We start from the raw sequence: 23,887 nt of genomic DNA on the forward strand, positions 1-23,887 counted from the left end.
ATGGGGAGGCAGTAGGGCCCCGTCCCCTATATGGGGAGGCAGTAGGGCCCCGTCCCCTATATGGGGAGGCAGTAGGGCCCCGTCCCCTATATAGTGAGGCAGTAGGGCCCCGTCCCCTATATGGGGAGGCAGTAGGGCCCCGTCCCCTATATGGGGAGGCAGTAGGGCCCCGTCCCCTATATGGGGAGGCAGTAGGGCCCCGTCCCCTATATGGGGAGGCAGTAGGGCCCCGTCCCCTATATGGGGAGGCAGTAGGGCCCCGTCCCCTATATGGGGAGGGGAGGAAGTAGGGCCCCGTCCCCTGTATGGGGAGGCAGTAGGGCCCCGTCCCCTATATAGTGAGGCAGTAGGGCCCCGTCCCCTATATAGTGAGGCAGTAGGGCCCCGTCCCCTATATAGTGAGGCAGTAGGGCCCCCGTCCCCTATATGCATGGGGAGGGAGGCAGTAGGGACCCCGTCCCCTATATGGGGAGGCAGTAGGGCCCCGTCCCCTATATAGGGGATGCAGTAGGGCCCCGTCCCCTATATGGGGAGGGGAGGCAGTAGGGCCCCGGCCCCCTATATGAGGCAGAGGGCCCCGTCCCCATGGGGAGGCAGTAGGGCCCCGTCCCCTATATAGAGGCAGTAGGGCCCCGTCCCCTATATGGGGAGGCAGTGGGGCCCCGTCCCCTATAGGGGAGGCAGTAGGGCCCCGTCCCCTATATGGGGAGGCAGTAGGGCCCCGTCCCCTATATAGTGAGGCAGGGAGGGCCCCGTCCCCTATATGGGGACTCAGTAGGGCCCCGTCCCCTATGGGGAGGCAGTAGAGCCCCGTCCCCTATATGGGGAGGGGAGGCAGTAGGGCCCCGTCCCTATATGGGGAGGCAGAGGGGTCCCCGTGAGGCCGTAGGGCCCCGTCCCCTATATGGGGAGGCAGTAGGGCCCCGTCCCCTATATGGTGAGGCAGTAGGGCCCCGTCCCCTATATGGTGAGGCAGTAGGGCCCCGTCCCCTATATGGTGAGGCAGTAGGGCCCCGTCCCCTATATGGGGAGGCAGTAGGGCCCCGTCCCCTATATGGGGAGGCAGTAGGGCCCCGTCCCCTATATGGGCAAGGCAGTAGGCCCCGTCCCTATATAGCAAGGCGAGGCAGTAGGGCCCCGTCCCCTATATGGGGAGGCAGTAGGGCCCCGTCCCCTATATGGGGGAGGAGGCAGTAGGGCCCCGTCCCCTATAGCAAGGGGATGCAGTAGGGCCCCGTCCCCTATATGGGGAGGCAGTAGGGCCCCGTCCCCTATATGGGGAGGCAGTAGGGCCCCGTCCCCTATATGGGGAGGGGAGGCAGTAGGGCCCCGTCCCCTATATGGGGAGGGGAGGCAGTAGGGCCCCGTCCCCTATATGGGGAGGCAGTAGGGCCCCGTCCCCTATATGGGGAGGGGAGGCAGTAGGGCCCCGTCCCCTATATAGGGAGGCAGTAGGGCCCCGTCCCCTATATGGGGAGGCAGTAGGGCCCCGTCCCCTATATGGGGAGGCAGTAGGGCCCCGTCCCCTATATGGGGAGGCAGTAGGGCCCCGTCCCCTATATGGGGAGGCAGTAGGGCCCCGTCCCCTATATGGGGGAGGCAGTAGGGCCCCGTCCCCTATATGGGGAGGCAGTAGGGCCCCGTCCCCTATATGGGGAGGCAGTAGGGCCCCGTCCCCTATATGGGGAGGCAGTAGGGCCCCGTCCCCTATATGGGGAGGCAGTAGGGGTCCCCTATATGGGGAGATGCAGTAGGGCCCCGTCCCCTATATAGCAAGGCGATGCAGTAGGGCCCCGTCCCCTATATGGGGAGGCAGTAGGCCCCGTCCCCTATAGGAGGCAGTAGGGCCCCGTCCCCTATATAGCAAGGCAGTAGGCCCCGTCCCTATATAGCAAGCAGCGAGGGGACCCCGTCCCCTATAGGGGAGGCAGTAGGGCCCCGTCCCCTATATAGTGAGGCAGTAGGGCCCCGTCCCCTATATAGTGAGGCAGTAGGGCCCCGTCCCCTATATAGTGAGGCAGTAGGGCCCCGTCCCCTATATAGTGAGGCAGTAGGGCCCCGTCCCCTATATAGCAAGGCAGTAGGCCCCGTCCCCTATATAGCAAGGCGAGGCAGTAGGCGAGGGCCCCGTCCCCTATATAGTGAGGCAGTAGGGCCCCGTCCCCTATATAGTGAGGCCGTAGGGCCCCGTCCCCTATATAGTGAGGCAGTAGGGCCCCGTCCCCTATATAGTGAGGCCGTAGGGCCCCGTCCCCTATATAGTGAGGCAGTAGGGCCCCGTCCCCTATATGGGGAGGCAGTAGGGCCCCGTCCCCTATATGGGGAGGCAGTAGGGCCCCGTCCCCTATATGGGGAGGCAGTAGGGCCCCGTCCCCTATATGGGGAGGCAGTAGGGCCCCGTCCCCTATATAGCGAGGCAGTAGGGCCTCGTCCCCTATATAGGGAGGCAGTAGGGCACCGTCCCCTATATAGCGAGGCAGTAGGGCCCCGTCCCCTATATAGCGAGGCAGTAGGGCCCCGTCCCCTATATAGCGAGGCAGTAGGGCCCCGTCCCCTATATAGCGAGGCAGTAGGGCCTCGTCCCCTATATGGGGAGGCAGTAGGGCCCCGTCCCCTATATAGAGAGGCCATCCTAAATGAATTTTAAATGTGCCATTGGTTCCTCTCTCCCTCAGGATCTGGAGTGGACCAGTAATCTGTTGCTAGACTCTGGAGAGAGACTGTTCCTAGAGGAAGAGGAGGATGAAGAAGAGGGTGATGGAGATCTGGACATGGCCGTAGGTGTGTCCCTGGAGGAGAGGACGGAGAGGCGGGTTACGCCCCCAGGAGAACAGGCTTCGGCCTCCAGCTTTTTTGATAGTGAGGCGATTGTTGTACTGGGAAGAAGGGAGGAGGAAGAGGAGACGTGGAGGACAGGAGGGGGCGTTGACGAAGGGGTAGGTGGGGTTAGTGGACTGTACCATCCGGTGTCTGGGGCGGGGGCGGCTCAGAGGAACAAAACACCCCCTTGGGAGAGTCCACTCGTCTGGAGCACGGACCACCAGGAAGAGATGTGGCGGAGCAGGAAGTGGTTCGGGACTCGGAGAGCGGAGCGGACGCAGAGCAGTGGGAGAAATGGGAGAGGGAGGAGGAGGAGGGAGACGAGGTGACCCAGTCGCTCCTAGCCCAGCTGGAGGAGATGGAGAGGAGAGAGGAGGAGGAAGAGGACTTGAAAGGGAGGAAGGAGAAGGAGAAGAAGAGGGACAGACTCGTGGACATCCAGAGTGTTGAACTGAAGCTGCCTACAGAACTGGCTCTGCAGCTGGTTGATCTGTTTGGCCCTGTTGGTGTCCTACCAGGTAACACACACACACACACACACACACACACACACACCACTGACCCAGGTAACACACACACACACCACTGACCCAGGTAACACACACACACCACTGACCCAGGTAACACACACACACCACTGACCCAGGTAACACACACACACACCACTGACCCAGGTAACACACACACACACCACTGACCCAGCTAAACACACACACACCACTGACCCAGCTAACACACACACACCACTGACCCAGCTAACACACACACACACACACACCACTGACCCAGGTAACACACACACACACACACACCACTGACCCAGGTAACACACACACACACCACTGACCCAGGTAACACACACACACCACTGACCCGGGTAACACACACACACCACTGACCCGGGTAACACACACACACACACCACTGACCCAGGTAACACACACACACACACACACCACTGACCCAGGTAACACACACACCACTGACCCAGGTAACACACACACACACACCACTGACCCAGGTAACACACACACACCACTGACCCAGGCAACACACACACACACCACTGACCCAGGTAACACACACACACACACCCCACTGACCCAGGCAACACACACACCCCAGACACACTCCCTCAGCTCTCCTGTGCTTGGTTGCCAGGTGTGTGTTCTCCTGATGACTACTCTGTGAGGATGGACCTCAACATGGCCAGACTGCTGCACCAGAAATGGAAGGACACTGTCCAGGTGTGTGTTACCTGGGTCAGGTGGGGTGTGTTACCTGGGTCAGGTGGGGTGTGTTACCTGGGTCAGGTGGGGTGTGTGTGTGTTATCTGGGTCAGGTGGGGTGTGTTACCTGGGTCAGGTGGGGTGTGTGTGTGTTACCTGGGTCAGGTGGGGTGTGTTACCTGGGTCAGGTGGGGTGTGTTACCTGGGTCAGGTGGGGTGTGTTACCTGGGTCAGGTGGGGTGTGTTACCTGGGTCAGGTGGGGTGTGTGTGTGTTATCTGGGTCAGGTGTGGTGTGTTACCTGGGTCAGGTGGGTTGTGTGTGTTACCTGGGTCAGGTGGGGTGTGTTACCTGGGTCAGGTGGGGTGTGTGTTACCTGGGTCAGGTGGGATGTGTGTGTTACCTGGGTCAGGTGGGGTGTGTTACCTGGGTCAGGTGGGGTGTGTGTGTGTTACCTGGGTCAGGTGGGGTGTGTTACCTGGGTCAGGTGGGGTGTGTGTGTTACCTGGGTCAGGTGGGGTGTGTTACCTGGGTCAGGTGGGGTGTGTTACCTGGGTCAGGTGGGGTGTGTTACCTGGGTCAGGTGGGGTGTGTGTTACCTGGGTCGGTGGGGTGTGTTACCTGGGTCAGGTGGGGTGTGTTACCTGGGTCAGGTGGGGTGTGTTACCTGTGTTACCTATGGTCAGGTGGGGTGTGTGTTACCTATGGTCAGGTGGGGTATGTGTTACCTATGGTCAGGTGGGGTATGTGTTACCTGGGTCAGGTGGGGTGTGTTACCTGGGTCAGGTGGGGTGTGTTACCTGGTCAGGTGGGTTGTGTGTGTTACCTGGGTGGGTGTGTGTGTGTGTGTGTTACCTGGGTCAGGTGGGGTGTGTTACCTGGGTCAGGTGGGGTGTGTTACCTGGGTCAGGTGGGGGTGTGTGTTACCTGGGTCAGGTGGGGTGTGTTACCTGGGTCAGGTGGGGTGTGTTACCTGGGTCAGGTGGGTGTGACCCAGTGTTACCTGGGTCAGGTGGGGTGTGTGTGTTACCTGGGTCAGGTGGGTGTGTGTGTTACCTGGGTCAGGTGGGGTGTGTGTGTTACCTGGGTCAGGTGGGGTGTGTTACCTATGGTCAGGTGGGGTGTGTTACCCACTGGTCAGGTGTGTGTTACCTGGGACCCAGGTGGGGTGTGTGTTACCTGGGTCAGGTGGGGGTGACCCAGGTGTTACCTGGGTCAGTAGTGTGTTTGTGTGTGTTTTTAAGTCTGACCCGGTTGTCTTTCTAGGAGAAGACCCAGAGACACACACAGCACACTCCTACCATCTACTACAAGAGAGTGAGTACACACACACACACACACACACACACCACTGACCCAGGTAACACACACACACACCACTGACCCAGGTAACACACACACACACACACACTGACCCACACTACTGACACCAGGTAACACACACTGACCCAGGTAACAAACACACACACACACCACTGACCCAGGTACCACACACACACACACACACCACTGACCCAGGTAACACACACACACACACACACCACTGACCCAGGTAACACACACACACACACACCACTGACCCAGGTAACACACACACACACACACCACTGACCCAGGTAACACACACACACACACACCACTGACCCAGGTAACACACACCACTGACCCAGGTAACACACACACACACACACCACTGACCCAGGTAACACACACACACACACCACTGACCCAGGTAACACCCAGGTAACACACACACACACACACCACTGACCCAGGTAACACACACACACACACCACTGACCCAGGTACACACACACACACACCACTGACCCAGGTACACACACCACTGACCCAGGTAACACACACACACACACACCACTGACCCAGGTAACACACACACACACACTACTGACCCAGGTAACACACACACACACAAACACACACACACTACTGACCCAGGTAACACACACACACACAAACACACACACACCACTGACCCAGGTAACACACACACACACACTACTGACCCAGGTAACACACACACACACACACCACTGACCCAGGTAACACACACACACACACACACCACTGACCCAGGTAACACACACACACACACACACACCACTGACCCAGGTAATACACACACACACACACACCACTGACCCAGGTAACACACACACACACACACCACTGACCCAGGTAACACACACACACACACACCACTGACCCAGGTAACACACACACACACACACACCACTGACCCAGGTAACACACACACACACACACCACTGACCCAGGTAACACACACCACTGACCCAGGTAACACACACACACACACACACACCACTGACCCAGGTAACACACACACACACACCACTGACCCAGGTAAACACACACACACACACTGACCCACACACACACCACTGACCCAGGTAAACACACACACACACACACCACTGACCCAGGTAACACACACACACACACACCACTGACCCAGGCAAACACACACCACTGACCCAGGTAACACACACACACACACCACTGACCCAGGTAACACACACACACACCACTGACCCAGGTAACACACACACACACACACACCACTGACCCAGGTAACACACACACACACACCACTGACCCAGGTAAACAACACACACACACACCCAAACACACACACACCACTGACCCAGGTAACACACACACCACTGACCCACAAACACACACACACCACTGACCCAGGTAAACACACACACACACACACTGACCCAGGTAACACACACACACACACACACCACTGACCCAGGTACACACACACACACACACACACCACTGACCCAGGTAACACACACACACACACACCACTGACCCAGGTAACACACACACACACACACCACTGACCCAGGTAAACACACACACACACACACCACTGACCCAGGTAACACACACACACACACACCACTGACCCAGGTAAACACACACACACACACACCACTGACCCAGGTAACACACACACACACACACACCACTGACCCAGGTACACACACACACACACACCACTGACCCAGGTAACACACACACACACCACTGACCCAGGTAACACACACACACACACCACTGACCCAGGTAACACACACACACACACACCACTGACCCAGGTAACACACACACACACCACTGACCCAGGTAACACACACACACACACACCACTGACCCAGGTAACACACACACACACACACCACTGACCCAGGTAACACACACACACACACACCACTGACCCAGGTAACACACACACACACACACACCACTGACCCAGGTAACACACACACACACACCACTGACCCAGGTAACACACACACACCACTGACCCAGGTAACACACACACACACACACCACTGACCCAGGTAACACACACACACACACCACTGACCCAGGTAACACACACACACACCACTGACCCAGGTAACACACACACACACACACCACTGACCCAGGTAACACACACACACACACCACTGACCCAGGTAACACACACACACACACCACTGACCCAGGTAACACACACACACACACACACCACTGACCCAGGTAACACACACACACACACCACTGACCCAGGTAATACACACACACACACACACCACTGACCCAGGTAACACACACACACACCACTGACCCAGGTAACACACACACACACACACCACTGACCCTAGGTAACACACACACACACACACACACCACTGACCCAGGTAACACACACACACCACTGACCCAGGTAACACACACACACACACACACCACTGACCCAGGTACACACACACACACCACTGACCCAGGTAACACACACACACACACACACCACTGACCCAGGTAACACACACACCACTGACCCAGGTAACACACACACACACACACCACTGACCCAGGTAACACACACACACCACTGACCCAGGTAACACACACACACACACCACTGACCCAGGTAACACACACACACACCACTGACCCAGGTAACACACACACACACACACCACTGACCCAGGTAACACACACACACACACACACCACTGACCCAGGTAACACACACACACACCACTGACCCAGGTAACACACACACACACCACTGACCCAGGTAACACACACACACCACTGACCCAGGTAACACACACACACACTTTACACGGTCATCAAATCATTGTTGTTAATTTGTTGAATAGTTTTGTGTCTTACTGTGATATAATATAGATTTGCTGATACATCATCCGTGTAGAATTGATATATGTTATATTCCTCCCTTTCCTCTCCTCCTCCTCCTCTCTCCTCTCCATCTCCTCCAGCTGTTATACGCAAGTTACAGTTTGTTTTAAAGTCCTAAGATCCTAAAACTACAAAACTACGGGTAAACTAGAACTACATTCCCCATGTTTTCCTGTTCTATCCTGCTCTACTTCCTGGTTTCACCAGGCTCTGTCCACTGGGGCGAATCACAGACGGCCAAAACCGGGCTCAGGGACGGGTCACGCCCAGCTCACTTCCTGATTGGTCCAGACGGCTTTGCGTCTCCGAGCGGCCAATCGGAGTCTCGGGATGAGTTGCCAATCCTGGACGACTGGAGTGTGTCCCGCCCTCATGTCTCTCTCAGAGACATCATGACTGAAGAACGGGCTCTACAGGAGAACATGGAGAGGGTAATACACACACACACACACACATACACACACACACACACACACACACACACTGGCACCCATACACACACACACATACTGGCATATATACACACACACACACACACACACACACACACACACACACACACACCACTGACACACACAGGTAACACACACACACACACACATACTGGCATATATACACACACACACACACACATCACTGACCCAGGTGTTAACAGGAGAGATGGAGACTCAGCTCTTTGACCTCTGTCCTCCTCCTCAGTCTGGTCCAGGTGGTGTTAACAGGAGAGATGGAGACTCAGCTCTTTGACCTCTCTCCTCCTCCTCCTCAGTCTGGTCCAGGTGGTGTTAACAGGAGAGATGGAGACTCAGCTCTTTGACCTCTCTCCTCCTCCTCCTCAGTCTGGTCCAGGTGGTGTTAACAGGAGAGATGGAGACTCAGCTCTTTGACCTCTCTCTCTCCTCCTCAGTCTGGTCCAGGTGGTGTTAACAGGAGAGATGGAGACTCAGCTCTTTGACCTCTCTCTCCTCCTCCTCCTCAGTCTGGTCCAGGTGGTGTTAACAGGAGAGATGGAGACTCAGCTCTTTGACCCTCTCTCTCCTCCTCCTCAGTCTGGTCCAGGTGGTGTTAACAGGAGAGATGGAGACTCAGCTCTTTGACCTCTCTCCTCCTCCTCAGTCTGGTCCAGGTGGTGTTAACAGGAGAGATGGAGACTCAGCTCTTTGACCTCTCTCTCCTCCTCCTCAGTCTGGTCCAGGTGGTGTTAACAGGAGAGATGGAGACTCAGCTCTTTGACCTCTCTCTCCTCCTCCTCAGTCTGGTCCAGGTGGTGTTAACAGGAGAGATGGAGACTCAGCTCTTTGACCTCTCTCCTCCTCCTCCTCAGTCTGGTCCAGGTGGTGTTAACAGGAGAGATGGAGACTCAGCTCTTTGACTCTCTCTCCTCCTCCTCAGTCTGGTCCAGGTGGTGTTAACAGGAGAGATGGAGACTCAGCTCTTTGACCTCTCTCTCCTCTCCTCCTCCTCAGTCTGGTCCAGGTGGTGTTAACAGGAGAGATGGAGACTCAGCTCTTTGACCTCTCTCCTCCTCCTCCTCAGTCTGGTCCAGGTGGTGTTAACAGGAGAGATGGAGACTCAGCTCTTTGACCTCTCTCTCCTCCTCCTCCTCAGTCTGGTCCAGGTGGTGTTAACAGGAGAGATGGAGACTCAGCTCTTTGACCTCTCTCTCTCCTCCTCCTCAGTCTGGTCCAGGTGGTGTTAACAGGAGAGATGGAGACTCAGCTCTTTGACCTCTCTCTCCTCCTCCTCAGTCTGGTCCAGGTGGTGTTAACAGGAGAGATGGAGACTCAGCTCTTTGACCTCTCTCTCTCCTCCTCCTCAGTCTGGTCCAGGTGGTGTTAACAGGAGAGATGGAGACTCAGCTCTTTGACCTCTCTCTCCTCCTCCTCAGTCTGGTCCAGGTGGTGTTAACAGGAGAGATGGAGACTCAGCTCTTTGACCTCTCTCTCCTCCTCCTCAGTCTGGTCCAGGTGGTGTTAACAGGAGAGATGGAGACTCAGCTCTTTGACCTGTCTCTCTCTCTCCTCCTCCTCAGTCTGGTCCAGGTGGTGTTAACAGGAGAGATGGAGACTCAGCTCTTTGACCTCTCTCTCTCCTCCTCCTCAGTCTGGTCCAGGTGGTGTTAACAGGAGAGATGGAGACTCAGCTCTTTGACCTCTCTCTCCTCCTCCTCCTCAGTCTGGTCCAGGTCCAGGTGGTGTTAACAGGAGAGATGGAGACTCAGCTCTTTGACCTCTCTCTCCTCCTCCTCAGTCTGGTCCAGGTGGTGTTAACAGGAGAGATGGAGACTCAGCTCTTTGACCTCTCTCTCTCCTCCTCCTCAGTCTGGTCCAGGTGGTGTTAACAGGAGAGATGGAGACTCAGCTCTTTGACCTCTCTCTCCTCCTCCTCAGTCTGGTCCAGGTGGTGTTAACAGGAGAGATGGAGACTCAGCTCTTTGACCCTCTCTCTCTCCTCCTCCTCAGTCTGGTCCAGGTGGTGTTAACAGGAGAGATGGAGACTCAGCTCTTTGACCTCTCTCTCCTCCTCCTCAGTCTGGTCCAGGTGGTGTTAACAGGAGAGATGGAGACTCAGCTCTTTGACCTGTCTGTCTCTCTCCTCCTCCTCAGTCTGGTCCAGGTGGTGTTAACAGGAGAGATGGAGACTCAGCTCTTTGACCTCTCTCCTCCTCCTCCTCAGTCTGGTCCAGGTGGTGTTAACAGGAGAGATGGAGACTCAGCTCTTTGACCTCTCTCTCTCCTCCTCCTCAGTCTGGTCCAGGTGGTGTTAACAGGAGAGATGGAGACTCAGCTCTTTGACCTCTCTCTCTCTCCTCCTCCTCAGTCTGGTCCAGGTGGTGTTAATGGAGGAGAGATGGAGACTCAGCTCTTTGACCTCTCTCTCTCCTCCTCCTCAGTCTGGTCCAGGTGGTGTTAACAGGAGAGATGGAGACTCAGCTCTTTGACCTCTCTCTCTCCTCCTCCTCAGTCTGGTCCAGGTGGTGTTAACAGGAGAGATGGAGACTCAGCTCTTTGACCTCTCTCTCCTCCTCCTCAGTCTGGTCCAGGTGGTGTTAACAGGAGAGATGGAGACTCAGCTCCTCCTCAGTTGACTCAGCTCTCTCTCTCCTCCTCCTCAGTCTGGTCCAGGTGGTGTTAACAGGAGAGATGGAGACTCAGCTCTTTGACCTCTCTCTCTCCTCCTCCTCAGTCTGGTCCAGGTGGTGTTAACAGGAGAGATGGAGACTCAGCTCTTTGACCTCTCTCTCCTCCTCCTCCTCAGTCTGGTCCAGGTGGTGTTAACAGGAGAGATGGAGACTCAGCTCTTTGACCTCTCTCTCCTCCTCCTCAGTCTGGTCCAGGTGGTGTTAACAGGAGAGATGGAGACTCAGCTCTTTGACCTCTCTCTTTCTCCTCCTCCTCAGTCTGGTCCAGGTGGTGTTAACAGGAGAGATGGAGACTCAGCTCTTTGACCCTCTCTCTCCTCCTCCTCAGTCTGGTCCAGGTGGTGTTAACAGGAGAGATGAAGACTCAGCTCTTTGACCTCTCTCTCTCCTCCTCCTCAGTCTGGTCCAGGTGGTGTTAACAGGAGAGATGGAGACTCAGCTCTTTGACCTCTCTCTCTCTCCTCCTCCTCAGTCTGGTCCAGGTGGTGTTAACAGGAGAGATGGAGACTCAGCTCTTTGACCTGTCTGTCTCTCTCCTCCTCCTCAGTCTGGTCCAGGTGGTGTTAACAGGAGAGATGGAGACTCAGCTCTTTGACCTCTCTCTCTCCTCCTCCTCAGTCTGGTCCAGGTGGTGTTAACAGGAGAGATGGAGACTCAGCTCTTTGACCTCTCTCTCCTCCTCCTCAGTCTGGTCCAGGTGGTGTTAACAGGAGAGATGGAGACTCAGCTCTTTGACCTTTGACCTCTCTCTCTCCTCCTCCTCAGTCTGGTCCAGGTGGTGTTAACAGGAGAGATGGAGACTCAGCTCTTTGACCTCTCTCTCTCCTCCTCCTCAGTCTGGTCCAGGTGGTGTTAACAGGAGAGATGGAGACTCAGCTCTTTGAGCTCTTTGACCTCTCTCTCTCTCCTCCTCCTCAGTCTGGTCCAGGTGGTGTTAACAGGAGAGATGGAGACTCAGCTCTTTGACCTCTCTCTCCTCCTCCTCCTCAGTCTGGTCCAGGTGGTGTTAACAGGAGAGATGGAGACTCAGCTCTTTGACCTGTCTCTCTCTCCTCCTCCTCAGTCTGGTCCAGGTGGTGTTAACAGGAGAGATGGAGACTCAGCTCTTTGACTCTCTCTCTCCTCCTCCTCAGTCTGGTCCAGGTGGTGTTAACAGGAGAGATGGAGACTCAGCTCTTTGACCTCTCTCTCTCCTCCTCCTCAGTCTGGTCCAGGTGGTGTTAACAGGAGAGATGGAGACTCAGCTCTTTGACCTCTCTCTCTCCTCCTCCTCAGTCTGGTCCAGGTGGTGTTAACAGGAGAGATGGAGACTCAGCTCTTTGACCTCAGCTCTTTGTCTCTCTCTTTGACCTCTCTCTCTCCTCCTCAGTCTGGTCCAGGTGGTGTTCCTCAGTCTGGTCCAGGTGGTGTTAACAGGAGAGATGGAGACTCAGCTCTTTGACCTCTCTCTCTCCTCCTCCTCAGTCTGGTCCAGGTGGTGTTAACAGGAGAGATGGAGACTCAGCTCTTTGACCCTCTCTCCTCCTCCTCAGTCTGGTCCAGGTGGTGTTAACAGGAGAGATGGAGACTCAGCTCTTTGACCTCTCTCTCCTCCTCAGTCTGGTCCAGGTGGTGTTAACAGGAGAGATGGAGACTCAGCTCTTTGACCTCTCTCTCTCCTCCTCCTCAGTCTGGTCCAGGTGGTGTTAACAGGAGAGATGGAGACTCAGCTCTTTGAACTCTCTCTCTCCTCCTCCTCAGTCTGGTCCAGGTGGTGTTAACAGGAGAGATGGAGACTCAGCTCTTTGACCTCTCTCCTCCTCCTCCTCAGTCTGGTCCAGGTGGTGTTAACAGGAGAGATGGAGACTCAGCTCTTTGACCTCTCTCCTCCTCCTCCTCAGTCTGGTCCAGGTGGTGTTAACAGGAGAGATGGAGACTCAGCTCTTTGACCTCTCTCTCCTCCTCCTCAGTCTCCAGGTGGTGTTAACAGGAGAGATGGAGACTGCTCTTTGACCTCTCTCTCTCCTCCTCCTCAGTCTGGTCCAGGTGGTGTTAACAGGAGAGATGGAGACTCAGCTCTTTGACCTGTCTCTCTCCTCCTCCTCAGTCTGGTCCAGGTGGTGTTAACAGGAGAGATGGAGACTCAGCTCTGGTCCAGGTTGACCTCTCTCCTCCTCCTCCTCAGTCTGGTCCAGGTGGTGTTAACAGGAGAGATGGAGACTCAGCTCTTTGACCCTCTCTCTCCTCCTCCTCAGTCTGGTGGTCAGGAGGTGCTCTTTGTGTTCAGTCTGGTCCAGGTGGTGAGGAGATGGAGACTCAGCTCTTTGACCTCTCTCTCCTCCTCCTCAGTCTGGTCCAGGTGGTGTTAACAGGAGAGATGGAGACTCAGCTCTTTGACCTCTCTCTCCTCCTCCTCAGTCTGGTCCAGGTGGTGTTAACAGGAGAGATGGAGACTCAGCTCTTTGACCTCTCTCTCCTCCTCCTCAGTCTGGTCCAGGTGGTGTTAACAGGAGAGATGGAGACTCAGCTCTTTGACCTCTCTCTCCTCCTCCTCAGTCTGGTCCAGGTGGTGTTAACAGGAGAGATGGAGACTCAGCTCTTTGACCTCTCTCTCCTCCTCCTCCTCAGTCTGGTCCAGGTGGTGTTAACAGGAGAGATGGAGACTCAGCTCTTTGACCTCTCTCTCTCCTCCTCCTCAGTCTGGTCCAGGTGGTGTTAACAGGAGAGATGGAGACTCAGCTCTTTGACCTCTCTCTCCTCCTCCTCAGTCTGGTCCAGGTGGTGTTAACAGGAGAGATGGAGACTCAGCTCTTTGACCTCTCTCTCTCCTCCTCCTCAGTCTGGTCCAGGTGGTGTTAACAGGAGAGATGGAGACTCAGCTCTTTGACCTCTCTCTCTCCTCCTCCTCAGTCTGGTCCAGGTGGTGTTAACAGGAGAGATGGAGACTCAGCTCTTTGACCTCTCTCTCTCCTCCTCCTCAGTCTGGTCCAGGTGGTGTTAACAGGAGAGATGGAGACTCAGCTCTTTGACCTCTCTCCTCCTCCTCCTCAGTCTGGTCCAGGTGGTGTTAACAGGAGAGATGGAGACTCAGCTCTTTGACCTGTCTCTCTCTCCTCCTCCTCAGTCTGGTCCAGGTGGTGTTAACAGGAGAGATGGAGACTCAGCTCTTTGACCTCTCTCTCTCCTCCTCCTCAGTCTGGTCCAGGTGGTGTTAACAGGAGAGATGGAGACTCAGCTCTTTGACCTCTCTCTCTCCTCCTCCTCAGTCTGGTCCAGGTGGTGTTAACAGGAGAGATGGAGACTCAGCTCTTTGACCTCTCTCTCTCTCCTCCTCCTCAGTCTGGTCCAGGTGGTGTTAACAGGAGAGATGGAGACTCAGCTCTTTGACCTCTCTCTCTCCTCCTCCTCAGTCTGGTCCAGGTGGTGTTAACAGGAGAGATGGAGACTCAGCTCTTTGACCTCTCTCCTCCTCCTCCTCAGTCTGGTCCAGGTGGTGTTAACAGGAGAGATGGAGACTCAGCTCTTTGACCTCTCTCTCCTCCTCCTCCTCTGGTCCAGGTGGTGTTAACAGGAGAGATGGAGACTCAGCTCTTTGACCTGTCTGACCTCTCTCTCCTCCTCCTCAGTCTGGTCCAGGTGGTGTTAACAGGAGAGATGGAGACTCAGCTCTTTGACCTGTCTCTCTCTCCTCCTCCTCAGTCTGGTCCAGGTGGTGTTAACAGGAGAGATGGAGACTCAGCTCTTTGACCTCTCTCTCTCCTCCTCCTCAGTCTGGTCCAGGTGGTGTTAACAGGAGAGATGGAGACTCAGCTCTTTGACCTCTCTCTCTCTCCTCCTCCTCAGTCTGGTCCAGGTGGTGTTAACAGGAGAGATGGAGACTCAGCTCTTTGACCTCTCTCTCCTCCTCCTCAGTCTGGTCCAGGTGGTGTTAACAGGAGAGATGGAGACTCAGCTCTTTGACCTCTCTCTCTCCTCCTCAGTCTGGTCCAGGTGGTGTTAACAGGAGAGATGGAGACTCAGCTCTTTGACCTGACTCTCTCTCCTCCTCCTCAGTCTGGTCCAGGTGGTGTTAACAGGAGAGATGGAGACTCAGCTCTTTGACTCTCTCTCCTCCTCCTCAGTCTGGTCCAGGTGGTGTTAACAGGAGAGATGGAGACTCAGCTCTTTGCAGTCTGGTCCAGGTTGACAGGAGAGATGGAGACTCAGCTCTTTGACCTGTCTCTCTCTCCTCCTCCTCAGTCTGGTCCAGGTGGTGTTAACAGGAGAGATGGAGACTCAGCTCTTTGACCTCTCTCCTCCTCCTCCTCAGTCTGGTCCAGGTGGTGTTAACAGGAGAGATGGAGACTCAGCTCTTTGACCTCTCTCTCTCCTCCTCCTCAGTCTGGTCCAGGTGGTGTTAACAGGAGAGATGGAGACTCAGCTCTTTGACCTCTCTCTCTCCTCCTCCTCAGTCTGGTCCAGGTGGTGTTAACAGGAGAGATGGAGACTCAGCTCTTTGAACTCTCTCTCTCCTCCTCCTCAGTCTGGTCCAGGTGGTGTTAACAGGAGAGATGGAGACTCAGCTCTTTGACCTCTCTCCTCCTCCTCAGTCTGGTCCAGGTGGTGTTAACAGGAGAGATGGAGACTCAGCTCTTTGACCTCTCTCTCCTCCTCCTCATTCTGGTCCAGGTGGTGTTAACAGGAGAGATGGAGACTCAGCTCTTTGACCTCTCTCTCCTCCTCCTCAGTCTGGTCCAGGTGGTGTTAACAGGAGAGATGGAGACTCAGCTCTTTGACCTCTCTCTCTCTCCTCCTCCTCAGTCTGGTCCAGGTGGTGTTAACAGGAGAGATGGAGACTCAGCTCTTTGACCTCTCTCTCTCTCCTCCTCCTCAGTCTGGTCCAGGTGGTGTTAACAGGAGAGATGGAGACTCAGCTCTTTGACCTGTCTCTCTCCTCCTCCTCAGTCTGGTCCAGGTGGTGTTAACAGGAGAGATGGAGACTCAGCTCTTTGACCTCTCTCTCTCCTCCTCCTCAGTCTGGTCCAGGTGGTGTTAACAGGAGAGATGGAGACTCAGCTCTTTGACCTCTCTCTCTCTCCTCCTCCTCAGTCTGGTCCAGGTGGTGTTAACAGGAGAGATGGAGACTCAGCTCTTTGACCTCTCTCTCTCCTCCTCCTCAGTCTGGTCCAGGTGGTGTTAACAGGAGAGATGGAGACTCAGCTCAGCTGGTCCAGGTGGTGACAGGAGAGATGGAGACTCAGCTCTTTGACCTCTCTCTCCTCCTCCTCAGTCTGGTCCAGGTGGTGTTAACAGGAGAGATGGAGACTCAGCTCTTTGACCTGTCTGTCTCTCTCCTCCTCCTCAGTCTGGTCCAGGTGGTGTTAACAGGAGAGATGGAGACTCAGCTCTTTGACCTCTCTCTCCTCCTCCTCAGTCTGGTCCAGGTGGTGTTAACAGGAGAGATGGAGACTCAGCTCTTTGACCTCTCTCTCTCTCTCCTCCTCAGTCTGGTCCAGGTGGTGTTAACAGGAGAGATGGAGACTCAGCTCTTTGACCTCTCTCCTCCTCCTCAGTCTGGTCCAGGTGGTGTTAACAGGAGAGATGGAGACTCAGCTCTTTGACCTCTCTCTCCTCCTCCTCAGTCTGGTCCAGGTGGTGACAGGAGAGATGGAGACTCAGCTCTTTGACCTCTCTCTCTCCTCCTCCTCAGTCTGGTCCAGGTGGTGTTAACAGGAGAGATGGAGACTCAGCTCTTTGACCCTCTCTCTCCTCCTCCTCAGTCTGGTCCAGGTGGTGTTAACAGGAGAGATGGAGACTCAGCTCTTTGACCTCTCTCTCTCCTCCTCCTCAGTCTGGTCCAGGTGGTGTTAACAGGAGAGATGGAGACTGCTCTTTGAGACTCTCTCTCTCTCCTCCTCCTCAGTCTGGTCCAGGTGGTGTTAACAGGAGAGATGGAGACTCAGCTCTTTGACCTCTCTCCTCCTCCTCAGTCTGGTCCAGGTGGTGTTAACAGGAGAGATGGAGACTCAGCTCTTTGACCTGTCTCTCTCCTCCTCCTCAGTCTGGTCCAGGTGGTGTTAACAGGAGAGATGGAGACTCAGCTCTTTGACCTCTCTCTCCTCCTCCTCATTCTGGTCCAGGTGGTGTTAACAGGAGAGATGGAGACTCAGCTCTTTGACTCTCTCTGTCTCTCTCCTCCTCCTCAGTCTGGTCCAGGTGGTGTTAACAGGAGAGATGGAGACTCAGCTCTTTGACCTCTCTCTCTCCTCCTCCTCAGTCTGGTCCAGGTGGTGTTAACAGGAGAGATGGAGACTCAGCTCTTTGACCTCTCTCCTCCTCCTCCTCAGTCTGGTCCAGGTGGTGTTAACAGGAGAGATGGAGACTCAGCTCTTTGACCTCTCTCCTCCTCCTCCTCAGTCTGGTCCAGGTGGTGTTAACAGGAGAGATGGAGACTCAGCTCTTTGACCTCTCCTCTCCTCCTCAGTCTGGTCCAGGTGGTGTTAACAGGAGAGATGGAGACTCAGCTCTTTGACCTGCTCTTTGACCCTCTCTCTCCTCCTCCTCAGTCTGGTCCAGGTGGTGTTAACAGGAGAGATGGAGACTCAGCTCTTTGACCTCTCTCTCTCCTCCTCCTCAGTCTGGTCCAGGTGGTGTTAACAGGAGAGATGGAGACTCAGCTCTTTGACCTCTCTCTCTCCTCCTCCTCAGTCTGGTCCAGGTGGTGTTAACAGGAGAGATGGAGACTCAGCTCTTTGACCTGTCTCTCCTCCTCCTCCTCAGTCTGGTCCAGGTGGTGTTAACAGGAGAGATGGAGACTCAGCTCTTTGACCTCTCTCTCTCCTCCTCCTCAGTCTGGTCCAGGTGGTGTTAACAGGAGAGATGGAGACTCAGCTCTTTGACCTCTCTCCTCCTCCTCCTCAGTCTGGTCCAGGTGGTGTTAACAGGAGAGATGGAGACTCAGCTCTTTGACCTCTCTCTCCTCCTCCTCAGTCTGGTCCAGGTGGTGTTAACAGGAGAGATGGAGACTCAGCTCTTTGACCTCTCTCCTCCTCCTCAGTCTGGTCCAGGTGGTGTTAACAGGAGAGATGGAGACTCAGCTCTTTGACCTCTCTCTCCTCCTCCTCAGTCTGGTCCAGGTGGTGTTAACAGGAGAGATGGAGACTCAGCTCTTTGACCTCTCTCTCTCCTCCTCCTCAGTCTGGTCCAGGTGGTGTTAACAGGAGAGATGGAGACTCAGCTCTTTGACCTCTCTCTCTCCTCCTCCTCAGTCTGGTCCAGGTGGTGTTAACAGGAGAGATGGAGACTCAGCTCTTTGACCTCTCTCCTCCTCCTCCTCAGTCTGGTCCAGGTGGTGTTAACAGGAGAGATGGAGACTCAGCTCTTTGACCTCTCTCTCCTCCTCCTCAGTCTGGTCCAGGTGGTGTTAACAGGAGAGATGGAGACTCAGCTCTTTGACCTCTCTCTCTCCTCCTCCTCAGTCTGGTCCAGGTGGTGTTAACAGGAGAGATGGAGACTCAGCTCTTTGACCTCTCTCTCTCTCCTCCTCAGTCCTCCTCAGTCTGGTCCAGGTGGTGTTAACAGGAGAGATGGAGACTCAGCTCTTTGACCTCTCTCTCTCCTCCTCCTCAGTCTGGTCCAGGTGGTGTTAACAGGAGAGATGGAGACTCAGCTCTTTGACCCTCTCTCTCCTCCTCCTCAGTCTGGTCCAGGTGGTGTTAACAGGAGAGATGGAGACTCAGCTCTTTGACCTCTCTCTCTCCTCCTCAGTCTGGTCCAGGTGGTGTTAACAGGAGAGATGGAGACTCAGCTCTTTGACCTCTCTCTCCTCCTCCTCAGTCTGGTCCAGGTGGTGTTAACAGGAGAGATGGAGACTCAGCTCTTTGACCTCTCTCTCTCCTCCTCCTCAGTCTGGTCCAGGTGGTGTTCCTCACAGGTGGGAGAGATGGAGACTCAGCTCTTTGACCTCTCTCTCTCCTCCTCCTCAGTCTGGTCCAGGTGGTGTTAACAGGAGAGATGGAGACTCAGCTCTTTGACCTCTCTCTCTCCTCCTCCTCAGTCTGGTCCAGGTGGTGTTAACAGGAGAGATGGAGACTCAGCTCTTTGACCCTCTCTCTCCTCCTCCTCAGTCTGGTCCAGGTGGTGTTAACAGGAGAGATGGAGACTCAGCTCTTTGACCTCTCTCTCTCCTCCTCCTCAGTCTGGTCCAGGTGGTGTTAACAGGAGAGATGGAGACTCAGCTCTTTGACTCTCTCTCTCCTCCTCCTCAGTCTGGTCCAGGTGGTGTTAACAGGAGAGATGGAGACTCAGCTCTTTGACCCTCTCTCTCTCCTCCTCCTCAGTCTGGTCCAGGTGGTGTTAACAGGAGAGATGGAGACTCAGCTCTTTGACCTCTCTCTCTCTCTCCTCCTCCTCAGTCTGGTCCAGGTGGTGTTAACAGGAGAGATGGAGACTCAGCTCTTTGACCTCTCTCTCTCTCCTCCTCCTCAGTCTGGTCCAGGTGGTGTTAACAGGAGAGATGGAGACTCAGCTCTTTGACCTGTCTCTCTCCTCCTCCTCAGTCTGGTCCAGGTGGTGTTAACAGGAGAGATGGAGACTCAGCTCTTTGACCTCTCTCTCTCTCCTCCTCCTCAGTCTGGTCCAGGTGGTGTTAACAGGAGAGATGGAGACTCAGCTCTTTGACCTCTCTCTCTCCTCCTCCTCAGTCTGGTCCAGGTGGTGTTAACAGGAGAGATGGAGACTCAGCTCTTTGACCTCTCTCTCCTCCTCCTCAGTCTGGTCCAGGTGGTGTTAACAGGAGAGATGGAGACTCAGCTCTTTGACCTCTCTCTCTCCTCCTCCTCAGTCTGGTCCAGGTGGTGTTAACAGGAGAGATGGAGACTCAGCTCTTTGACCTCTCTCTCTCCTCCTCAGTCTGTCTCTCTCCTCCTCCTCAGTCTGGTCCAGGTGGTGTTAACAGGAGAGATGGAGACTCAGCTCTTTGACCTGTCTCTCTCCTCCTCCTCAGTCTGGTCCAGGTGGTGTTAACAGGAGAGATGGAGACTCAGCTCTTTGACCTCTCTCTCCTCCTCCTCAGTCTGGTCCAGGTGGTGTTAACAGGAGAGATGGAGACTCAGCTCTTTGACCTCTCTCTCCTCCTCCTCAGTCTGGTCCAGGTGGTGTTAACAGGAGAGATGGAGACTCAGCTCAGCTCTTTGACCTCTCTCTCTCCTCCTCCAGTCTGGTCCAGGTGGTGTTAACAGGAGAGATGGAGACTCAGCTCTTTGACCTCTCTCTCCTCCTCCTCAGTCTGGTCCAGGTGGTGTTAACAGGAGAGATGGAGACTCAGCTCTTTGACCTCTCTCTCTCCTCCTCCTCAGTCTGGTCCAGGTGGTGTTAACAGGAGAGATGGAGACTCAGCTCTTTGACCTCCTCTCCTCCTCCTCAGTCTGGTCCAGGTGGTGTTAACAGGAGAGATGGAGACTCAGCTCTTTGACCTCTCTCTCTCCTCCTCCTCAGTCTGGTCCAGGTGGTGTTAACAGGAGAGATGGAGACTCAGCTCTTTGACTCTCTCTCTCCTCAGTCTCCTCCTCAGTCTGGTCCAGGTGGTGTTAACAGGAGAGATGGAGACTCAGCTCTTTGACCTCTCTCTCCTCCTCCTCAGTCTGGTCCAGGTGGTGTTAACAGGAGAGATGGAGACTCAGCTCTTTGACCTCTCTCCTCCTCCTCCTCAGTCTGGTCCAGGTGGTGTTAACAGGAGAGATGGAGACTCAGCTCTTTGACCTCTCTCTCTCCTCCTCCTCAGTCTGGTCCAGGTGGTGTTAACAGGAGAGATGGAGACTCAGCTCTTTGACCTCTCTCCTCCTCCTCCTCAGTCTGGTCCAGGTGGTGTTAACAGGAGAGATGGAGACTCAGCTCTTTGACCTGTCTCTCTCCTCCTCCTCAGTCTGGTCCAGGTGGTGTTAACAGGAGAGATGGAGACTCAGCTCTTTGACCTCTCTCTCTCCTCCTCCTCAGTCTGGTCCAGGTGGTGTTAACAGGAGAGATGGAGACTCAGCTCTTTGACCTCTCTCCTCCTCCTCCTCAGTCTGGTCCAGGTGGTGTTAACAGGAGAGATGGAGACTCAGCTCTTTGACCTCTCTCTCTCCTCCTCCTCAGTCTGGTCCAGGTGGTGTTAACAGGAGAGATGGAGACTCAGCTCTTTGACCTCTCTCTCTCCTCCTCCTCAGTCTGGTCCAGGTGGTGTTAACAGGAGAGATGGAGACTCAGCTCTTTGACCTCTCTCCTCCTCCTCCTCAGTCTGGTCCAGGTGGTGTTAACAGGAGAGATGGAGACTCAGCTCTTTGACCTCTCTCCTCCTCCTCCTCAGTCTGGTCCAGGTGGTGTTAACAGGAGAGATGGAGACTCAGCTCTTTGACCTCTCTCCTCCTCCTCCTCCTCAGTCTGGTCCAGGTGGTGTTAACAGGAGAGATGGAGACTCAGCTCTTTGACCTCTCTCTCCTCCTCCTCAGTCTGGTCCAGGTGGTGTTAACAGGAGAGATGGAGACTCAGCTCTTTGACCTGTCTCTCCTCCTCCTCCTCAGTCTGGTCCAGGTGGTGTTAACAGGAGAGATGGAGACTCAGCTCTTTGACCTCTCTCCTCCTCCTCCTCAGTCTGGTCCAGGTGGTGTTAACAGGAGAGATGGAGACTCAGCTCTTTGACCTGTCTCTCCTCCTCCTCCTCAGTCTGGTCCAGGTGGTGTTAACAGGAGAGATGAAGACTCAGCTCTTTGACCTCTCTCCTCCTCCTCCTCAGTCTGGTCCAGGTGGTGTTAACAGGAGAGATGGAGACTCAGCTCTTTGACCTCTCTCTCTCCTCCTCCTCAGTCTGGTCCAGGTGGTGTTAACAGGAGAGATGGAGACTCAGCTCTTTGACCTCTCTCCTCCTCCTCCTCAGTCTGGTCCAGGTGGTGTTAACAGGAGAGATGGAGACTCAGCTCTTTGACCTCTCTCTCCTCCTCCTCCTCAGTCTGGTCCAGGTGGTGTTAACAGGAGAGATGGAGACTCAGCTCTTTGACCTCTCTCTCTCCTCCTCCTCAGTCTGGTCCAGGTGGTGTTAACAGGAGAGATGGAGACTCAGCTCTTTGACCTCTCTCTCTCTCCTCCTCCTCAGTCTGGTCCAGGTGGTGTTAACAGGAGAGATGGAGACTCAGCTCTTTGACCTCTCTCCTCCTCCTCCTCCTCAGTCTGGTCCAGGTGGTGTTAACAGGAGAGATGGAGACTCAGCTCTTTGACCTCTCTCTCCTCCTCCTCAGTCTGGTCCAGGTGGTGTTAACAGGAGAGATGGAGACTCAGCTCTTTGACCTCTCTCCTCCTCCTCCTCCTCAGTCTGGTCCAGGTGGTGTTAACAGGAGAGATGGAGACTCAGCTCTTTGACCTCTCTCCTCCTCCTCCTCAGTCTGGTCCAGGTGGTGTTAACAGGAGAGATGGAGCTGCCATGGTGAAGGAGACTCAGCTCTTTGACCTGTTCCCCAGCATAGACAGACACTTCCTACAGGACATCTTCAGAGACCACAAGTTAATATACACACACACACACACACACACACACACACACACACACACACACACACACACACACCACATAAACACACACACACACACCACATAAACACACACACACACACCACATAACACACACACACACACACACACCACATAAACACACACACACACACACACACCACATAAAAACACACACACACACACACACACCACATAAACACACACACACCACATAAACACACACACACACACACACACACACACACCACATAAACACATACACACACACCACATAAACACATACACACACACCACATAAACACATACACAGACACACACATACACACACACCACATAAACACATACACAGACACCACATAAACACACACACACACACACACACACACACCACATAAACACACACACACACAAACTTAAAATCGGGGTAGGGGTGTGTTAGTGTTTCATATGTGAATAATAGCTAATATATTCCTGTGTGTGTGTGTGTGTGTGTGTGTGTGTGTGTGTGTGTGTGTGTGTAGTTACTGTCTGGTGCAGACGGAGCAGTTTCTGAGGTCTATGTTGGACGAGGGCCCTGTTAGAAACGTCGTGGCCCCAGAGCACACCCCCCGTACTCACAGCAAGGATCGAGACAAGGTACACACACACACACACACACACCCCATACTCACAGCAAGGATCGAGACAAGGTACACACACACACACCCCGTACTCACAGCAAGGATCGAGACAAGGTACACACACACACCCCCCGTACTCACAGCAAGGATCGAGACAAGGTACACACACACACACCCCCTGTACTCACAGCAAGGATCGAGACAAGGTACACACACACACACACACACACCCCCCGTACTCACAGCAAGGATCGAGACAAGGTACACACACACACACACACACCCCGTACTCACAGCAAGGATCGAGACAAGGTACACACACAC

General features: G+C 54.7%; 1 pseudogene; it reads left to right on the forward strand.

Moving 5' to 3' along the window:
- The window catches only part of LOC135561958 (uncharacterized), a 73,130-nt pseudogene that overhangs the window by 35,959 nt on the left and 13,284 nt on the right, over window positions 1-23,887 (forward strand).

The sequence above is a fragment of the Oncorhynchus nerka genome, linkage group LG18 (genome assembly GCF_034236695.1).
Source record: "Oncorhynchus nerka isolate Pitt River linkage group LG18, Oner_Uvic_2.0, whole genome shotgun sequence".
NCBI classification, from domain to species: Eukaryota; Metazoa; Chordata; class Actinopteri; order Salmoniformes; family Salmonidae; genus Oncorhynchus; species Oncorhynchus nerka.